The sequence below is a fragment of the Rhipicephalus microplus genome, chromosome 1, assembly GCF_043290135.1.
Source record: "Rhipicephalus microplus isolate Deutch F79 chromosome 1, USDA_Rmic, whole genome shotgun sequence".
In the NCBI taxonomy this organism is placed as follows: domain Eukaryota; kingdom Metazoa; phylum Arthropoda; class Arachnida; order Ixodida; family Ixodidae; genus Rhipicephalus; species Rhipicephalus microplus.
In genome coordinates, this window is record NC_134700.1 from 76,721,288 (window position 1) to 76,742,029 (window position 20,742).

Here is a 20,742-nt window from a genome sequence, read left to right on the forward strand (position 1 = left end):
GAGAACAAGATGTGACAACGAGACTGGACTTGTACACTTCATCTTGAATTCACTTAAAAGAATGGAGAAGCTTCATGTGTATGTAAAAAAATAAAATATTTCGATGTGTCACTTTTGTCTTTTGTTGTTGCTGTAACTGCGAAACCAGTTACACATGGGTGGCTAACTACTTTTTCACGTGTTCTTTTCTGCGCTATGTGTAGCTCACTGCGCAGAAAAACAGGCGAAAAAGTATTTGGCCTGGCGGAAAATAAACAAAAGACAATGTTTGAACTGGGGTTCAAAAGTTCATCCGATTGAAGTATTTGAGTGGATCAACCGTTCGTCCAGCGAGGTGCAACTGTGAGGACTAACGATTGCCTGCTAAGGTGTAAATGTGGGGATTAACATTCGCCCCATAAGGCGCAAATGTGGGGACTAAATGTTAGTCCTTTGAGGTGAATTGTGGGACTAACGATTACTAAATAAGGTGTAAATGTTAGGACTAAATGTTAGTCTATTAAGCTCGTCAGTGGGAACTAACTGTTAGGCCGGGTGCCGTTAGTCCTTGAAGAGAATATTGGTTGTGGCAGCCCCATTAGTCCCCAAAAGAGCGAACCACACACCCTTTTAACACCCTTCTGCCTCAGAGTGTGGGGAGAGTCGTACGCTTTAGGCATCTACCGGAACAATTTTGTTGTAGTTACCCTGCACAAGAAAGTCACTGCACTCACTGCACAGTCTTCGTTTGCGAAAAGGGCGCACTTTTCAGACAAAGCGAAGTAACAACTGAGACAACTATTCACGTTCATCCTTAGTACTTTTCGTGTGTCATCTGTGCGTGAGCGACGCAGGGCACATTTCTATCTGCATGCCAATCTTTGTCTGACATTCCAATTTGTTGCTGTCGCATTCATTGATGCACCTTTGCGGCAAAGCTGTGACATTCTATATAGCGAAATGCTACGAAATAACACTAAAGATATTGAAAGACACAAGAAGTCTGCACCAGGCAAGACCAGCCGGAGCGTCTATTCCGCGATAATTGCCTCAGCTCAAAACAGCTACGAACGAGCCATATCGCGATAATGGTTCTGTAAAAGAGAGAACCATGAAGTACAATAAATATGCCTACAATATATTCCCCCTATTCGAAGTGCACAGCCTGGCCCCACCTCATAGATCAGCTGAACGAGTAATCAAAGACTTCATGCGTGACATGTGCACAAATTCCGTGTCGCGACGACGGCGGTCAGTGACGGACTGAAGCGCGATCACGAGATAGCTCACCGGGGAAGTTTGTCGTAGAAGGGTGTACGGGCCAACGTACCGGTGAAGACATTTTTCGCAGAGCCCCGACGCTCAAATTGGGGTCCATTGTAAGAACTTATCTCCGGAATGAAAGGTCACGTCGCGTCTTTTGCTATCTCAGCGACGTTTTCGTCGATCTTTAGTGATGATGATGATGATGACGATGATGAGTGGTTTTTAATGGCGCAAGGGCCAATTGATGGCCAAAGAGCGCCATTTCAGTAGACTGGAGATATGAACAATGATATGATGCGTGGCGGTAAAGTGGGCTTAAAATTCCTCGCGCTAATGCGGGTTAAAACATGGAAGTAATAAAATCATGACAGTGCCATGAGATATGTGCAGTGAAAGCGAATGGCAAAATTTCATGATAATAAAACCAAGATAGAGATGTAGTCACCAAGATAGAGATGTAGTACGGATGACCTCAAAATATAGGGCTTAAGCTATGAACAATTTTTAAAAACGTGAAAAGTGATTGCAGTTTAAAAAGCGGATCCCTACCGATGAGCATCCCAGGGTGTAGAGGGAGCTGCTGTCGATAGGGCAGTAAAAAGTGCTTTTTTGAGCATCTAGGTAATCGCACTGGACGAGAATGTGGAGAACCGTAAGTGGTTCTCCACATCTCTTACAATATGGTGGATTACCGGTGGATAGAAGATATGAATGTGTGGAGTGTGTATGCACTGCTCTAAGCCATGTTGTGGTAGTTATGTGTGTCGTGATTTTGATAGTGGTGGCCAATTACCTAGTTGTGGCTTAATAGCATTAGGTTTATTATCCGTGTGCCTATCCCACGTGCTCTGCCAACACCCCTGAGCTTTCGTTTTGGAAACGCTTTTAAGTCGAGTGCAGGGATCGGTATTGATTGATTGGAAGTAGTGTCGTTGGCGGAAGCAGCCAGATTGTCGGCCAAAACGTTCCCTTGTATCTCACGGTGCCCTGGCACCCAACAGACAACGACATGCTGTTTTGATGTGTACAGTGTGCACACAAGTAAGTAAAGTGACACCAGCACGGGGTTCTTATGTTTTTAGGAGTTTTCAGGGCTTTGACCACACTTAGGAAATCTGTGTATATTACCGCCTTTTGTAATTTTATCTGTTTGATGTGTTTTACGACCGCCAGTATTGCGTAAGCTTCTACTGTGAAAATGCTTGCATCAAGATGAAGAACACCTGCCTCGCAAAAGGATTGGTCCACCGCTGCATATGACACAGAAGTGTTGGACTTAGAGGCATTGGTAAAGAACTCAGAGTATGTGTATTTATGCTGTAGTTCGAGGAAGTATGTATGTATGTATGTGTGCAAGGGGTGCGTGCTCTGTGACTTCAACAAAAGAGACATCACAGTCTATAAGCTGCCAGTTTCACCGTGGGAGATATGCTGCAGGAGCCATCAAACTGTGTTCGACAAGATGCACACCTGTTTCTTCGGCCAGGCATTTACACGGAGCGAGTTGGGTCGCCGCAACGAAGGACGGTTCTCGAACAAGGCAGAACAACACAAATCTTTGCTTGTGAAATGAGAGATGTGTTTGTTGTCTGCCTTCACCTTCAGAAAGTACAAAAGAGACAGGTATCAATTTTGTTGGTGGAGCGACCAGTTATTCGAATCCCCGTACAGGCTCTCTACAGGGCTAGTTCAGAAAGCACCCGTACAGAGCCGAATCGCTGGATGGTGGACAGGGTCGAGAATCTTCATGGCCGATGGTGCCGCCGACTGATAGATTAGAGCACCATAATCTAGGCGTGTGCGTACGAGGCTTTTATATAAATTCATCAGGCACTTCTTGTCACTGCCTCACGTAGTGCATGACTGCACTTTCAAAATATTCATTGTTTTTAAGCACCTGTCTTTTAAATACATGATGTGTTGGATGAAGGTCAGCTTTGTGTCCAATGCTAGTCCAAGAAACTTGTGCTCGGTCTTCACTGGCAAAGGTTGATCATGCAGGTCAATATCGGGGTCAGCATGGAGGCCCCTCTTTCGGCAGAACAAGACGCGAGTGCTTTTTTTGCGCGTTGAGTATAAAACCATTCTCATTTGCGCAATAAGATACCTTGTTCAACCCTAGTTGAACTGGACGTTGGCTCATTCAGATGTTGCACGATTTGTAACCGATCTGTACATCATCGACATATATGCAGTGAAAAAATTACGTGGGAGAGGCAGGTGCAACGAATTCATTTTAACTATGAAACGTGTGCAGCTCCATACACCTCCTTGTTGCACTCCTGTTTCTTGGAAAAATACTTGAGATAAGACAGTGCCAACTCAGACACGGAATATAAGGCTGGGAGGGTAGCTTTCAATAATTGTCAGCATTCTACCCCACACACCTAAATGTGACCGGTCTCGCAATAAGCCAAAGAGCTTTGTAGTGTCATATGCATTTTCTATATCGAAGAACACAGAAAGAAAAAATTGCTTATGAACAAAAGCGTTGTGAATTTGTGCCTCGATACAGACAAGGTGGCCAGTGGTGGACCGAGCCTCTCGAAACCCACATTGGTGTGGGTCAAGTAGGCCATTAACTTCAAGGAATGCATCAAGCGCCTGTTACTCATTTTCACAAAGACCTTGAAGAGACAGCTGGTTAACGCTATTGGCCTGTAGCTGGAAACTGAGGTCGGGTCCTTGCCTTGTTTTAGAATTGGGATAACGATAGCTTCCTTCCAGGCTGAGGGCAGCTCGCCGGAACACCATATTACATTTACAGAAAGGGGATAGCTTTCTGGGTTTCATTGGGCAGGTGTTTTAACTTTTCATATGCCACACGGTACGGGCCTGTGTAGGTTTATTGCATCAGGTAAGTGAGACTTGTAGTTCAGCCAAACAGAAAGGTTTAATGTATACCTGTGTTGTGGGCTTGCGCTATAATCTTTGCTTTTCTATTCGGGTATTGTATCGTCGGACCGCTTCCCTATAGTGTGATGAGCTGGAGACCTGTTCGAAGTGCGCTCCGAGAGTGTTCGCCTGGTCTTCCAAACTCTCTGCTTGTGTGTTCACTTGAGGCACTGAATGTGCCTTTCGTCCTGCAACCTTACCAACTATATTCCAGACTCTTGCCTCATCTGTGTATGAAATAATGCCTGATAAAAAGTTGTGCCAACTTTTCCTTCCTGCCTGTCTGCGCGTCCTCCTTCCTTGCGGCTTGACATTCTTAAAGTTTACAAGATTCTTGGCAGTCGGCGAGTCTCTAAGCAACTTCCTTGACTTATTTTGCTTTTTTTCGCGCATTACGGCAATCATTAAACCACCATGGGACTCGTCGTTTGCCTGAGGGTCCACATGTTTGTGGAGTACTTTTTGTTGCTGCATCAACCAAGAAAGCTGTAAAGTAGCACACAGCATCCTCTATACTTAACGCTGTCATGTCACTCCAAGTTAATAGAGTCATTTTTGAAAAATTTTCTGATCGGCTTTGTCGGTGAGCCGTTTGGGGACCTGTGCAGGACTTGTATTTGTTAGTGATGTGCTGATAACGCTAGGAAAGTGTCACTACCGTATGGATTATTACTGACTTCCCATTCAAGTATAGATGCAGCAGTGATGGGTATGTTATGCTGAGGTCTATTGTTGAGTACGTATTGTTAGCGATGTTTTAATAAGTTGGCTCTTTTCTATTCAGGATGCACGCACCGGAAGAAAAAAGAAACTGTTCAATCAGGCGATTTCGCGCATCGCAGCGAGAGTCACCCTAGAGGCTACCATGTGCATTTAAGTCCCCTAGGACAAGGTAGGGTTCTGGAATTTCGTCTGTGACGGACTGGGATTCAAGCTTTTCAAGACGGTGTTGTGGAGGTATGTATAAAGAGCAGATGGTGATGAGCTTATTGAGAGGAACTGCTCGAACAGCCACCGCCTCAAGGGATGTTTGTAGTGGTAGGTGTGTGCACGAAATTTCTTGATTGACTATAATGGCAACACCTCCGGATGGCACAATGACATCATTACGGTCCTTTTTAAAGATAACGTAATTGCGTGTAAAGTTGGTGTGTTTTGGTTTCAAGTGTTTTTCTTGCACACAGCCCTTTTGGTGTATATTCGTGTAAGAGCTCCTGGATATCGTCGAGGTTTCTCAGCAGTTCTCTGACGGTCCACTGCAGTATTTGTGTCATTTCAGTGTTGTGTGGTGCTGTGTGTACAAAAGTGTTGCCTTGGGTTACAGGGCCTTTTGAGGGCCCTGTATTTTGGGTTTTTTGTTTCCTGGCGCGCTTCAAAGAGTCGCGCCTATCGTTCGGCGTCTGAGGCACTGCAGGAGTCATACTTGTATGCATCACCTCTTGCGAGGTGGTGGATGGCGCCTGCTCGGCAGGCTCGTTCACAGAACTTTCGGACCTAACTGCGCTTGCAGTGGTCTGAGGTTCAGCAGACACGGGGGTTTGCCAGCCCTTGTTTGTCAGGTGGCGGAGCAGTACAGGCAGCTTCAGCCGGGGGTGCTGGTGGCACTACCGCGGTCCCACTGTGTGTGACATTCGGGGGTGCAGAAACATGTGGCGCAGCGCCCCGGCGTGTCACATCTGCAAAGGAGGGGTACGAGGGGTTGTGCAGTGAAAAACGTTTACGTGGCTCTCGGAAAGACAAATCAAATTTGACCTTGATTTCTAGTATTTGTTTCTCTTTTTTCCATGTCGGGCAGGATCATGAGTAGGCAGGGAGATTTCCTTCACCGTCCGAACAATGAGTGGCTTCTGAGGCACATTCGTCCGTTATGTGTTGAGTGGACGCACACTTTACGCAAGTGGCTCGCCTTCTGCAACTCTGCGATCCGTGCCCGAAACGTTGACACTTGAAAGATTGACGAGGAATCGGGCATATATGTCTCACACGAAGCTTACAGTAGCCGGTTTCAATTGATTCTGGGAAGTAGCTCGTACCGAAGGTGACAATTATGTGTTTGTTGGGCGTTTTTTTTTATCACGCCGTATAAGATTTCACTGTACCTTGACTACATTCTGATCTTGCCAGCCTTATAATAGTTCACTTTCTGAGAGTCGAAAAAGGTCATCATCAGAAATAACGACGCGGACAGTGTTCATAGACCTGTGTGGGCCCACGGACACAAGGGTTTCCCGAAACGCTACAAGTTTAGACAACTCCTCATATTGAGCTTTGTCATGAACTTCCAAAAGAAGATCACCACTTCCCATCTTTGTGACTTTATAGCCTGGACCTATTACTTCGGTGAGAGTTTTCGACACAAGAAAAGGTGAAATAGTACGCACTGTCTTATTTTTGTTCTGGCTACGAATAACGTGGTACTTTGGGAAGGTTGGTTTTGGTGTGTTGAGCATGAAAGTGTCTTCGGTGCGCCACCTTTTCAGGGAGCGATGAGAAAGGGGGGGAAAGAATTTGCCATAAATTGACTATGAAATTCGGCAGCGGTGCCAGCCGCCCACCACCGAACCCAACAAGGGGACGTGGCAGGAGATGCTGGGCAAGTCCTGTTGACACCAGCTGTACAGCGCTGCAATAATCTAATATGGAATTGCCAAGACTGGGTATCCACACAAGTTTGACCCTTGCCACCAGAAAATTTGGAAGTAGATAGAAAAGAGAAGATGACAGGACAGACAAAAGTGAGATAAAGACAAAGATGTAGGGAGAGAGAGAGAGATAGAAAAAGGTGACGGCCGATTTTCCCTGGGTGGGTCAGTCCAGGGGTGCCGTCTACTTGAAGCCAGGGCCAAAGGGGTGTGTTGCCTCTGACATGGATCAGCCACGCACAGCTAGGCGTGGGAAGGAGTCAAACCTCCCCCCTATTAGCTCGGGTCCGTGGTGTCGCTACATACCAAATGCCTGCGTAAGCAGACGCCCCTGCACGGGTCCTTTTCGAGTGGCCTCCGTGTTTCACCGAGCAATTTCACGGCATTGCGTGACTAGAGTTGCAAACTTTTTTGTTCAGAAAGTACTGGATAGATCTGGTGCAAAGAAGAATGCCATGTCGAAGACTGAGGATGCAGATCATCTATACACAAGAGAGAAAGAGCTGTAGTTGGTAGATCATTGTGCAGCGGTACTATATGCGAAGGTCATAAACGGTAAAACATTGCCCCAGCTTTTTTGATCCGGACGACAGCACATATCGAGATCATGTCAGAGAGCGCTCGGTTAAAGTGCTCCGTAAGGTCGTTCGTCAGTGGGTGGTACGTAGAAGTAGTTTTATGCGTAGTTCTACAGGCCGTAGGACTTCCTCGAGGACGTGCGAAATGAAGGCTTTGCCCCGGTCGCTCATAAGAACGCGACGAGCTCCATGGCGCAAGGCGATGGACCACAAGAAGAAGTCGGCGACTTCTGTAGCGGTACCAGACCGAAGAGACGCCGTCTCGGCGTATCTTGTCAAATGATATACTGCAGTGACGATCCAACGGTGACTATTAGATGTCAACGGCAAGGGACCATACAAGTCAACTCCGACAAATTTAAAAGGTGTTGTGGGACAGGGAAGAGACTGCAGAAAACCAGCGGGTGGAGACGTGGATAGCTTACGGTGCTTACATGGCGTGCACGAGCCGACGGATTTGGCTACCGACGTGGAGAAGCCGCGCCAGAAACAGTGGTTTCTGATGCAGTCCTAGGTCTTGCGAAAACCCAGATGACTGGCAGCAATGTTATCGCGACATGCTTTGAAAACGCGAAGACAAAGGCAGCGTGGAAGAATTAGCACCCACTTGTTAGCCGTGGGATGATAAATACAGCTTTCGAGCACACCGTCATCGAGGCTGAATTGTCGAAGCTGACATCTGAAGCAGCTGTTGGGTGGTTTAGTGATGCCGCGAGTGTAGTCAATGAAAATTCCACAATAGCAGTCTGCCCGCTGAATTAAACGAAAACTGGATTGCGAAGAAGGTCGAATTTCCTCCAGTGAGGTCATTGACAGGTGTAGGAAGGCAGGCGGGATGTCGGAGCTCCCAGGATGCGATGCGAAGCGCGTATTGTCGCGAGAAAGTGAAAGTGGGCATCGGGACAGCACATCGGTGTCATGATGACATTTGCCAGGCTTATCTGTGGTGGCAAAGTCATACTCTTGCAAGCGCAGCACTCAGCACCCCAGACGTCCCGACATACCCTTCATCGAGTACAGCCAACACAGTGCATGATAGTCTGAGACGACAGTGAAGTGCCAGCTGTAGAGGTATTGACGGAATTTCTGTATCGACCAGAAAATAGCCAGGCGCTCTTGCTCTGTGATCGTGTAGTTTCTCTCCGTTGTCGACAGAGTCTGACTGGTGCATGCTGCAACCTGCACTTTAGAGGCGGCATCAGGCCGCAAAAGTACAGCTCCGGTACCTTGCGCGCTTGCATCAGTGGGTAGAATAGTAGGCACTTTCTCGTGAAGGTGGCAAAGCACTAGTACGGAAGTCAGACGTTCTTTAAGGACTTGAAATGCGAACTCGCAGTCGCCAGACCAAGCGAAAGGAGCACAAGCGACAAATAGCTGTTTAAGTGAAGCCGTTATTGTGGCAGAGTTGCGTATAAAGCGGTGAAAGTAGGGCGCCAGACCAAGAAAAGTGGGCAACGTCTTTTGGGTGGAAGACCGAGGAAACTGCAATACAGCGGCTACCTCGTCGGTATCTGGTTGAACGCCGTCTTCGGAAACGACATGACCGATGACTTTAATACTTTTGCTGGCAAACACGCCTTTTTTCGTTTTTGTCTGAAGGCAAGCGTTTAAAGACACTGAAGTACTTCCCCTAATCGTTAAAGATGTTGGTTAAAGGTAGATGAAAACACAACAATGTCGTGTGAATAACAAAGGCAGGTCTTTCATTTTACACCACGAAGAAACGTATCTATATAGCGCTAAATTGTTGCCGGTGCGTTGCACAGGCCAAATGGCATTACGTTAAATTCGTATAGCTTGTCCGGCGTAGCAAAGACGCATTTTTATGTCAGCCTCATTCATAGGATTTTCTCAGCAACCCGACCGTAGGTCAAGGCTGAAAAAAGAATTCGCTCCTCTTAATGTGTCCCAGGCGTCATCTATTTGAGACATAGGATAAATACTTGCGCGTGGTCTTATTTAGCACATGATAATCAACTCAGAAACGAACGGAGCCATGTTTTTTCTTCACTAAGACGATCAGAGAAGCCCAGGAACTGAAACATGGCCGTGTTATCTTGTGTGATAACTTATCATCAATTTGTTCTTCAATGAGTTTTCTTTCAGATTGAAAGATAAGATAGGACCGACGGCGAATAACACCAGAACCATCAGTTTCAATGTGGTGTAGAGCCACGGGAGTTCGACTCAGTGTAATGGCACAGCTATCAAAGCAGGCCATATGCTTAACTAAAAGCGCCAATAGCGCTGCGGACTGGGCGGATGTTAGATCGGAACCGATGATTTCGCCGGTAGAGGAAGAACTCGCACCTGACGTAGGTTGTGACGATCATGACGGGCAAAGTGCTGCGATGGAGGTCAGTGCAGAGGCGTCCAATATCGCTACAGTCATGCCCTTGGGTAAAATAATTGATTCTGCGGTTGTGTGGCAAATGGGCAGCAGCGCGCGGCCATAGGACAACCGGAGCAGACAGGAGGCGACGAGAATTCCACGAGAAGTGCAGCGAGCAGCAAGGGCAACTAAGGCGTCGCCATCGGTAAATTGGCTAGATGACACAGCTACCACGTGTTCATGGCCAGGGCGTAAAACACAGTCTTCAGCGACTGTCAAGTTGAAGATCAATAAAAGCGGCTCTGACAGAGATGCATCCGTTGTATCCGCGATGTGAATGTCATGCTCTTTATATGATACGACAGCCGAGGCGGAATGTAGCAAGTCTCAGCACAGAATAACTACACGAATGCACGTGCGTAGCACAATACATTCGATGTGGTGACGTAAGCCGTCAGTGAAAACGCGAGCCGTACACTGTCCTTCAGTTTGGATGAGTACGTCATTTGATCCACGCAACACAGGTCCTACATAAGGGGTTCTGATTTTATGGAGCCGCGAGTACAAGTCTCTACGTATAACAGAAGTCGCGGCACCGGTATCAACAGGCGCGTACACAGGAACACCTTCAATATTCACTGACAACAGGTTGAACAGGAAAACAGAAGGTGCTTTTGATGACCGGCGGGACGCATATTTCCCTCTAAAAACTACAATCCTTAGATTTCCTAGTGTTGATCAATAGAATGGCACAGGTGGAGAAGCAGCGATGCCGAGTGTCGGTAGGGTAATAGAGAGCATTTGCAGAAGTGGTAGTCCTGATGTTGACATGGGGACGCTGGAGGAGACGGTGACCAGTACTGCGTGAACGGGTAGGAGTCTGAACCATAATAATCGGGTCTTCGATACCGGTCCTCCTCGAGCTCAGCATAATATCGTCGTTCATCCTGCTGGCGGCGGTGGCAGTAACGACATACGTGGCCTCGGATGCCGCAGTAAAAACAAACAGGACGGGACCAACGCACGGAGCATAAGATTGATTGATTGATATGTGGGGTTTAACGTCCCAAAACCACTATATGATTATGAGAGATACTGTAGTGGAGGGCTCCGGAAATTTCGACCACCTGGGGTTCTTTAACGTGCACCCAAATCTGAGCACACGGGCCTACAACATTTCCGCCTCCATCGGAAATGCAGCCACAGCAGCCGGGATCAAACCCGCGCCCTGCGGGTCAGCAGCCGAGTACCTTATCCACTAGACCACCGCGGCGGGGCATGGAGCATAACAGGGTGGAACAGGTACTATAACCCGCACAGAAGCCAAATGGCTACAAGTAGTATCACCAGGCCCACATATGTCCGAAAGAGGCGTAATTTCAGCTATATGCGCATATATGGGCCTCACTGGTTCATCAATTGATGCTGTCGAAGTCGTCATGGAAGCCACATCACAGTATGTAGGCCGCGTTCGTGCTGGTGGAGGGACCGTCGCTGTCGATGTTGTCATGGCCGCAAGCTCCTGCTTCACACGAATCCGCTGGCCGAATGGTGCTGATGGCGTCGAGACAGCAGTGAGCCGCTGCTGTTCCAGGCCTCCAAGTTCTTGACGGATGATGGCGCAGATTATCACTTTCAAATGAGACGAAAACATAAGGCGAGGATCGCTGTCTTGTTAAAGTCGGAGCGACTGCAACCTATGAAGGCGTTGGCATGCCAAAATGTTTTTAACTGCAGTGTTACTGTCACCAGCCAAGGCGTTAAATGCAATTGAGCTGATTCCTTTAAGAATGTGGCGAACGCGCTCGGCTTCCGTCATATCGCTGTTCGCAAGGCGACAGAGGGCCAAAACATCCTCAATATACGAAGTGTATGTCTCGTGAGGATACGAACCAGTGTTGCCAGCTTCTGTTTTGCGCTTTCGGAACCACCTGATGAGCAGCTTTGTGGCAAAGGTCAATCAATCAATAAAGTCCATTTCGTAGTTGAAATGCCACGTTTTGACTACGCCGGTCAGATATAATGGGAGATAACTGAATTTCCCCGCTTCGATCGAGTGATTAGCTGAACTGACAAGTTGTAAAGGTCGAGCCATTCCTCGATGTCGTCACCGCGGAGACCCGCGAACATGGGTGGTTCGCGCGTAGGGGCTGGAGACAGTGGACGAATGGAGGGTGGCCGCAGGCATTGCTGCGAGACGGTAAGGACTACGTGTTGGTTCCGTTGTCTGCATGGCTTTGGGGGTGGCCGGGCGCAAGCGGCAACCGGATCGCTGCTCCAGGTGGGACACAAACACTGGAGAACGTCTAGAGCTTTACCATGCACCTCCACCACTATGAAAGATGCAGAAAGTTTCACCACGCAAGAATGTTTATTCCGCAATGATTGCCTCGGCTCATAACAGCAACGAATGAGGCCAATCGCGATGATGATATTTATGTACAAGTGAGAACGATGAAGTACGATAATTGTGCTTCCAATACGTATAGATGTTCGAACTGGCGTATTTAAACAGTCACTTGTTTACTGTTGCGTGACCATATGAATAGCAACATTAGCATTAGCAACACCAGATGCGGTAAAGTGATATGTGGCGCTTGTGCCAGCGAGGATGGTGGCGCTGGACACTCCTAGATCAGTGAGATTCAGTGGACTGCGCTTCACTGCAATTATCGTTCATCCGATGCCATGGCTGTATGGTGAAAGTACGTACGTACTGCTTATGAGATTGGATAGCCAGCACTGAAACCACAGTTCGCGTTTCGTGAACATCACGGTATACTTGAAAAGCAGTTCCGAGACCTGGCATGGTTTTGTGGTAGAATACTTGCTTGCACGCAAAATGCTTGGAGTTTGATTCTTATTAATGATATATGTTTGTGCAATAAACGCTGCCGATGCAAATTTTTTCGAATCAAAGCTCTTTAGGACCGACATAATTGGCGTCCCTTACGGCCCACACAACACAAACCGAAGCTGAACACCTGCACCACAATAAACGAAAGCATATGTGTACACAACCGACTTTTTTGTGTAATCACCGATACTACAGCACACTACGTGATCACCCGTGCTGTCCATCTTTCCATCCGGGCGCCTATTCATCTGTCCGACCACGCATAAATCCGTCCGTTCATCCGTGCGTCCGTCTGTTCATCCCTCCATGTAGACGCTCACCTCTCTATCCTTCTGCGCGTCCGTCCGTTTTTCTGTCCGTCCTTTAAACAAGTCAGGAACTTCAACGTAAAAATTATGAACCTTAAGACCTATAGCTTCACCCACTCCACATCATTCAGACGCACTAACTTTTCTTAACGCGCTTGAACTAAATTTACCAATGTCTGGGCGTGTCGTTGATTCATTGATATAAACTGTCAATCACCATTCACTGCATTGCACTTACCTAAAGTTGATCCCATCCCTATGTAACGTATGTTTTATAGGAGTACATATGTCACCTTTACAAAAATGGATGGCCATCGCTGCATTTCTAAGTGACGCTTCACGAACATTACGGCCTATTTGAATAGCATTTGGAAACCTGACGGGGTTTTGTGGTAGAATATGTGTTGCCACGCAGAATACTGCGGTTCGCTTTCTGCTGGAATTCCAACATTTCTTTCTTTTTCATCGAGTAAACGTAGCTGGTGTCAGCTTTTTCTTACTGCTTAAGCGTTAAAATTACCCATGTGTGTTCTCGCCGTTGCTGGGTAGATATGAAGTGCGAATGACCTCTGGCATATGCCTGCCTACCAGTGGCACGTACTCGCCGTCCAAGGGCCGTGAGGCAAGTGCTTTCCTGTGTAGCCACCGCAGCAAAAACCTCTCTGGAGAGATCGTGCTACGGAATGCCCCGCGTATATGATATAAAATTATGAATTTCTTTTAAAATCACTAACAATGACTTATGACTAAAAAGCGGTTCCCTACCAATGAACATTGCAGGGTGTAAAGGTATATGTTTTCGGTAGGGTAATGGAAAATGCTGTTTTCTTAGAGTTTCTAAGTGTTTGCACTAAATTAACATGTGAAGGACTGTTAATGCTTCACCACATCTGTCACACAATGGTGAATCGCCAGCGGACAAAAGATATGTGTGTGTCGTGTATGTGTGTCCTATCCTGAGTCTCGTTAGTATTACCTCTGTATGACGCGATTTTGATACTGGCAGCCAATGACCAAGGTGTGGCCTAATAATGTGTAGTTTATTTTGTGTGTGTGTGTGTCACACTTGCTCTGCCAGTATTCCCTGAGGTTTCGTTTGAGAGACGGCTTAATATTAAGGGCCGGGATTAATATGGGTGTAGGGGCAGTGCTTTTGTGGACGGATGCAGTGAGCTGATCCGCCCTCACGTTGCCTTGGATCTCACGGTGCCCTGGCACCCAGCACACTACAACATGTTGTTTGAGTGTGTATAGTGTGCACAAAATGGAGTAAAGTGAGACAACGACCGGGTTTTTTTGTTTTTTAAGACTGTGCAGAGCCGTTACCACACTGAGGTAGTCTATAAATTACTGCTTTTTGTATTTGTAATTGTTGATGTGTTTAGCTGCCACAAGTATCGCGTAAGCTTCCGCTGTGAAAATACTTGTGCCTGGATGTAGAGGGCCCGCATCCGAAAAGGATGGGCTGACAGCAGCGTAGGACACAGAGGAGTTAGACTTGGAGGCATCTGTAAAGAACGCAGGACGTGTGTATTTGTGTTGAAGTTCCAGGAAGTATGTTCGGATATGGGCAATAGGGGCATGTTTTGTAACTTCTAGGAAAGACACATCGCAGTCTATAGTCTGCCACTGCCACGGTGGCGGGTATGCTACAGGAGCCATTCAACTGTGTTCAAGTGACACTCCAGTTTCTTCAGCTAAACCCTTCAGGCGAACTGAGAAGGGCTGCCTCATCGAAGGCCTGTTTTGAAACAGAATGGAGCTCTACAGATCAATAATGGTAGAGTATGAGGGGTGCTTCTTGTCTGCTTTCACCTTAAGAAAATATACAAAGGACATGTAAGTTCTCTGTAGATGAAGCGACCATTCATTTGACTCAACGTAAAGGCTTTCTACAGGGCTGGTGCGAAAAGAACCCGTAGAAAGGCGGATGCCCAAATGGTGCACGGGGTCCAGCATCTTCAAAGCACTTTGAGTTGCAGACTGATAAACAACGGCCCCATAATCTAAGCGGGTGCGAATGGGGCTTCTATACAGATTCATGAGGCATTGCCTATCACTACCCCAAGTAGTACGTGACAACGCTTTTATAACAATCATGGCTTTTATACATTTTGTTTTTAAATACTTGATGTGCGGTACAAAGGTCAACTTGTTGTCCAAGATTAAGCCTAATAATTTATGCTCGGCTTTGACAGACAGACGTTGCTCATTCAGTCGAATGTCAGGTTCCGAGTGCATGCCTCTCCTTCGAAAGAACAAGACACACGTGCTTTTTTTGTGGGTTAAGTCGAAATCCATTTTCATCTGCCCATTTGGAGACCTTGTTTACACCCAGCTGAACCTGCCGCTCACACATTGCCAAGTTGCATGAATTGAAGCCAAGCTGAACGTCGTCGACATATGTACTATCGAACATATTGCAGGGGATGGACAAGTGCAAGGAATTCATTTTGATAATAAAAAGTGTGCAACTAAGTACACCACCTTGTGGTTTGCCTGTTTCCTGGACAAATGTTTGGGAGAGAACACTGCCTACACGGACACGGAATGTCCGGTTTAACAGGTAAATTTCGATTATATGAAACATTCTTCCGCGCACACCAAGGTGGGACCGGTCTCTTAGAATTCCAAAACGCCATGTTGTATCATAAGCCTTTTCAATATCGAGGAACACAGAGACGAAATATTGTTTATGGACGAAGGAGTCTCTGATCTGGGCCTCGATACGAACTGAAAGCTTGGTTATATGCCTCGTATCTAGTGGATTTGTGTTCGAGTTTCTGCTTTTCAATTCTTGTTCTGTAATTTTGGAAAGTGTCAGTATAGTGGGACGAGCTGGATACCCGTTCAAAGTGTGCATCGAGGAAGTTTGCCTGATCTTCCAAGGTATCACCCTGAGTGTTTACGAGTGGGAGTGAGTGTACTTTTCTTCCTGCTACCCTACGAACCATGTTCCACACTTTGGCCTCTTGTGTATATGAATTTATCCCCGATGAAAAGTTGTGCCAGCTCTCTCTTCTGGCCAGCCGACGCGTTCTCCTGCCTCGAGATTTTATTTTCTTAAAGCTCTTAAGGTTTTCCGCTGTCGGCGAGTTCCAGAGCAACCTCCATGCCCTGTTCTGTTCCTATCGCGCATTCTGACACTTAGTGTTCCACCACGGGACGTGTCGTTTGCCGGGCAGTCCAGATGTTTTGTGGAGTGCACTTGGCTGCTGCGTCAGTAAGAAAAGCCGTGAAGTACTGCACAGCTTCATCTATGCCTAATCCGCATATGTCAGTCCAATTTAGGTGAGTAAGCTTTTGAAATTGTTCCCAGTCGGCTTTGTTTACCAGCCATTTCGGAGCATGTGGAGGACATTCATATGGTCACGATGAGTCACAAGTACTGGGGGATTTAATGAACGACCGGGTAGTTAGCTCTAGGACGATGCGTCAGTCGTGGCTGGCTCTCGAGCAGAGAAGAAAGCACGCGATCTTCTTTTTCCTCCAGATTGGGAGCCGCTCTTGCTGTCGACCCACTACGTGCTGGTGGCATTATCCCCCCTTCCGAAAAGAAAAAAAACAAGTCCCAAAAAGAGGAAAGAAAAGTACATACCATCACCGCGATGCTACTACATAGGCACGTGAAAAAGAAATTGGAAATTCGGATAAAGTGAAAGTAAAAATTGAAGAGCGTGCCAATTTAAGAAACGTCAATGAACGAGAAAGCAAGTTCACACAAATAAACAAAAAAAAACACAAAGAAGGCTGTACGGTAAAGGAAAAGTTACGAGCAACGCACAATAAATGGTTTCATGCGCAACACATGAACGACGTCCGGCCTCAGCCGTGTCCTGCTCCGGGCATGGGGTGTTGAGTCCGGAACCACTTCGTAGTTCACGTCACTGACGCGGCGTAACACTTTATATGGGCCAAAGTACCGGCTCAGCAACTTTTCACTAAGGCCACGGCGGCGGACGGGCGTCCACACTCAAACTTGATCTCCGGGGCTGTAAAACACTTCTCTGTGGCGGGTATTATAGCGTCGTGCGTCTGCCTGCTGTTGCTGGCTGATGTGCAGTCGCGCGAGCTGCCGGGCTTCCTCAGCACGCTCTGCGAATTCTTCGGCGTCAGTTGCCAACTCGTCTTCGTCTTGACACGGTAGCATAGAGTCTAGCATGGTCTGCACTTCGCGGCCGTAGAGAAGCCAAAATGGCGTGAATCGCGTGGCCTCTTGCACGGCGGTATTATACGCGAAGGTCACGTAAGGTAAGATCCGGTCCCATGTTTTGTGCTGTACGTCGATGTACATTGAGATAATGTCTGCGAGGGTCTTATTCAGTCGCTCGGTAAGTCTGTTGGTTTGCGGGTGGTACGCAGTCGTCCTTCGGTGTCTGGTGTTGCTCAGTTTGAAAACTTCGTCCGTAAGCTGCGCCGCGAATGCCGTCCCTCTGTCCGTTATTACACTGGAAGGAGCACCGTGTCGTAACACGATGTGGCGCATGAAAAATTGTGCTACCTCAGATGCCGTGGCTCGTGGGATCGCCTGGGTTTCAGCGTAGCGTGTCAAATAGTCGGTCGCGACGATCACCCATTTGTTGCTGTGACAGGGGAATCACCCATTTGTTGCTGTGACTCGGGCCATTTCCCGCAGACAGGGGAAATGGCCCGAGAATGTCCATGCCGCCTTGGTCGAATGGCGTGCAAGGTGCTTCAATGGGCTGAAGCAAACCAGCTGGCTTAACAGATGGTTGCTTTCGGCGCTGACATTCCCGACATATCTTGACGTACTTCTTGAGGCTTGCCGAAAGTCCTGGCCAATAGTACCTCTCACTCACTCTGGCAAGTGTCCGTGAGTAGCCCAGATGACCGGATGTGGGTTCGTCATGGCAAGCGAAGAGGACGTCGTCTCGCATGTCTCGAGGAACTACCAGGAGGTGGGCACGGTTGTTCGAACGAGCGTTCTTCTTGTACAGCACACCATCTCGAAGGCAGAACGACGGCAACGAGCGGAATAAATGACGTGGTATGATTGTGTCCTGGCCCTCTAAATGATCGATGATCATTTAGAGGGCCAGGACACAATCTCTGCGTCATCCCGCTGCCGTTTACTCAAGTCTGATGAGCTAATGGCGCCCGGGAAGCCTTCGTCTTCCTCTGCTTCCTGACTGACGACTTGAAGGGGTGCGCGTGACAGGGTGTCAGCGTCTTCATGCTTACGGCCGGACTTATGAACGATGGTGACGTCAAATTCCTGCAGCCGCAAGCTCCACCGTGCTAGCCGTCTTGAAGGGTCGCGTAGGCTTGCCAACCAGCAGAGGGCATGGTGGTCCGCCACTATCTTGAAGGGACGACCATAAAGGTATGGGCGGAACTTGGTGATTGCCCACACGACTGCGAGGCACTCTTTCTCCGTAGTGGAATAATTCGCCTCGGCACGGGATAGAGAGCGGCTGGCGTAGGCTATCACTCTTTCGATGTCCTCTTGACGCTGAACGAGCACTGCACCGAGCCCGATGTTACTAGCGTCGGTATGGACCTCCGTGTCAGAATCATCGTCGAAATGAGCGAGAACGGGCGCTGATTGCATGCGCTGTCGTAGCTCATCAAAAGCTGCTTGTTGCTCGTTTTCCCAGACAAACGGCGTGTCGTCCCTTGTGAGACGAGTCAGAGGTTCTGCTATCTGTGAAAAGCCATGAATGAATTGGCGATAGTAGACGCACAAACCAAGGAAGCGCCGGACGGCTTGCTTATCAACAGGAGCTGGTAATTCAGCAACAGCGGCAAGCTTGTCCGGATCGGGACGGATTCCTTCGGCGCTAACTAGATGTCCAAGAAATTTTAGTTCTTTATAGCCGAAGTGCCACTTCTGTGGCTTTAGTGTGAGGTCCGCCGATCGGATAGCCTCCAGCATGCTGCGCATGCGCTGAAGGTGCTGCTCGAACGTGGCAGAGAAGACCACCACATCATCAAGGTAGACAAGACAAGTCTGCCACTTCAGCCCTGTGAGGACAGTGTCCATCATTCGCTGGAAAGTTGCCGGCGCTGAACACAAGCCGAAAGAGAGTACTCGAAATTGGTATAGGCCGTCTGGAGCCACGAAGGCTGTCTTTTCGCGGTCTCGCTGATCTACCTCGATTTGCCAGTACCCGCTTTTGAGATCGAGAGAAGTGAAATAATGGGCACGACAAAGTCTATCTAGCGAATCGTCGATACGCGGTAGCGGGTACACATCCTTTTTGGTCACGTTGTTAAGCTTTCGGTAATCGACGCAGAAGCGTAGCGACCCGTCCTTTTTTTGACAAGCACGACTGGAGATGACCACGGGCTGTTGGATGGTTCGATAACGCCATCGTCAAGAACTCGCGAACTTGCGTACGTATCGCTTCACGTTCTTTAGCCGACACGCGGTATGGGTGCTGGTGTATTGGGCGTGCGTCCTCGTACGTGATGATCCTGTGTTGAGTGATGAACGTCTGGTGGATCTTTGAGCAACTTGCGAAGCAAGACCTGTACTCGAACAAGCGCGCTCGCAGCGCAGTCTGGTTATCGGTGGACGGATCAGGATTGATGTCAATGTTGCTCATTGATGTGTCTGCGTTATCCACCATTTCTGACGTGAGACAGTTGGTTACGTTTGCTACTTCGTGGGAAAACGCCATCGAAGTGCCACGGAAAAGGTGTCGATGCTCGTTGCTAAAGTTTGTAACGAGCAAGTCAGATCGGCAGTCACGAACGTGTATTACACTTCTCGCTACACATATGCCTTGCTGCAGGAGGTGTTCTAAATTCGTCTCGGCCACCACATCGCCATCGCTCAAACCACAGCATGTTACGTCGACTAGAACACTGGCTCGGGGAGGAAGCGTCACGCTCTGTTCAGAAATACGGAGTACGTCGACACGCATTCCGTCATCCTGCACGTTGATTGCTCACTGGGCTGAGAACGTGACGCAGCGCTCTTGCAGATCAATGATAGCTCCATTTTCCTGTAGAAAATTAACTCCCAGAATGACGTCACGGGAGCATTAACGTAGAACAAGGCAGCTTGCTACGAATGTGTACCCTTGAATCTGTACTCTAGTTGCGCAGGCGCCCAGTGGAGTAACGACATGGCCACCAGCTGTCCAAATCTGCGAGTTATGCCACGGCGTGATTACTTTCTTCAGCTGCGTTGTCAGTTTCCCGCTCAGTAAGGAATTGTCTGCGCCGGTGCCCACTAACGCATTAACTACACAACCATCAATTGTTACTGCTATGTCGAGTGAAAGCCGGCAATCCTTTGCAGCAGCAGGTGATGTCGGACCAGTTTCTCTACGGTTCTGCGTCAATAGGAGGTCTTCAGCGCTTCGACCTTCAGCGACCCCGCCCCCAGAGGTCGCTTCGGCTAGTTTTCCCGGCGGGGCTGGGAGATTGTGCGGTAGAATACCGCTGGAGCGTTGATGAAAATCGCCTCGGTGATGGCGAGCGCGACTGGCGCCCGGCAGACGGTGGTGCATGCTGCTGGGAGAGGTAGTTTTGGATGTCGCGTGGTCTCTGACCGTAACGGGGTGGCGGCGAGTACGCAGAGAAGCCGCGAAGCCCAAGACGGCGATAAGGGCACTGGCGGTACAAGTGATCAGCTTCTCCGCAGTGAAAGCGTAGAGGCCGATGAACGGGTGTGCGCCAGACATCAGACTTCCGAGGAGACGAGTGGGGATCGTCGATGTACTGGACCGGTTGCACCGAACAATGGGCGACAGAAGCACCACGGACAAAGGGCAGGGGCGGTGGCGTGTACGTGCCTTCGTAGTATGGTATGTCCTGCGCTGACTCGAGTGAAACTGCAGGGACAGGATGAACGAACAATGGTGGTGATGCAGCAGGGCGTTTCAAGGCTTCCGCGTAGGTTGTCCCACGGTGG

At 48.3% G+C, this 20,742-nt stretch overlaps 1 protein-coding gene across 2 annotated transcripts in view; it reads right to left on the reverse strand.

The window, feature by feature from the left end:
• The window catches only part of LOC119178679 (venom metalloproteinase antarease-like TtrivMP_A), a 369,468-nt gene that overhangs the window by 268,747 nt on the left and 79,979 nt on the right, over positions 1 to 20,742 (reverse strand). The gene's annotated exons all lie outside the window — the stretch shown is intronic.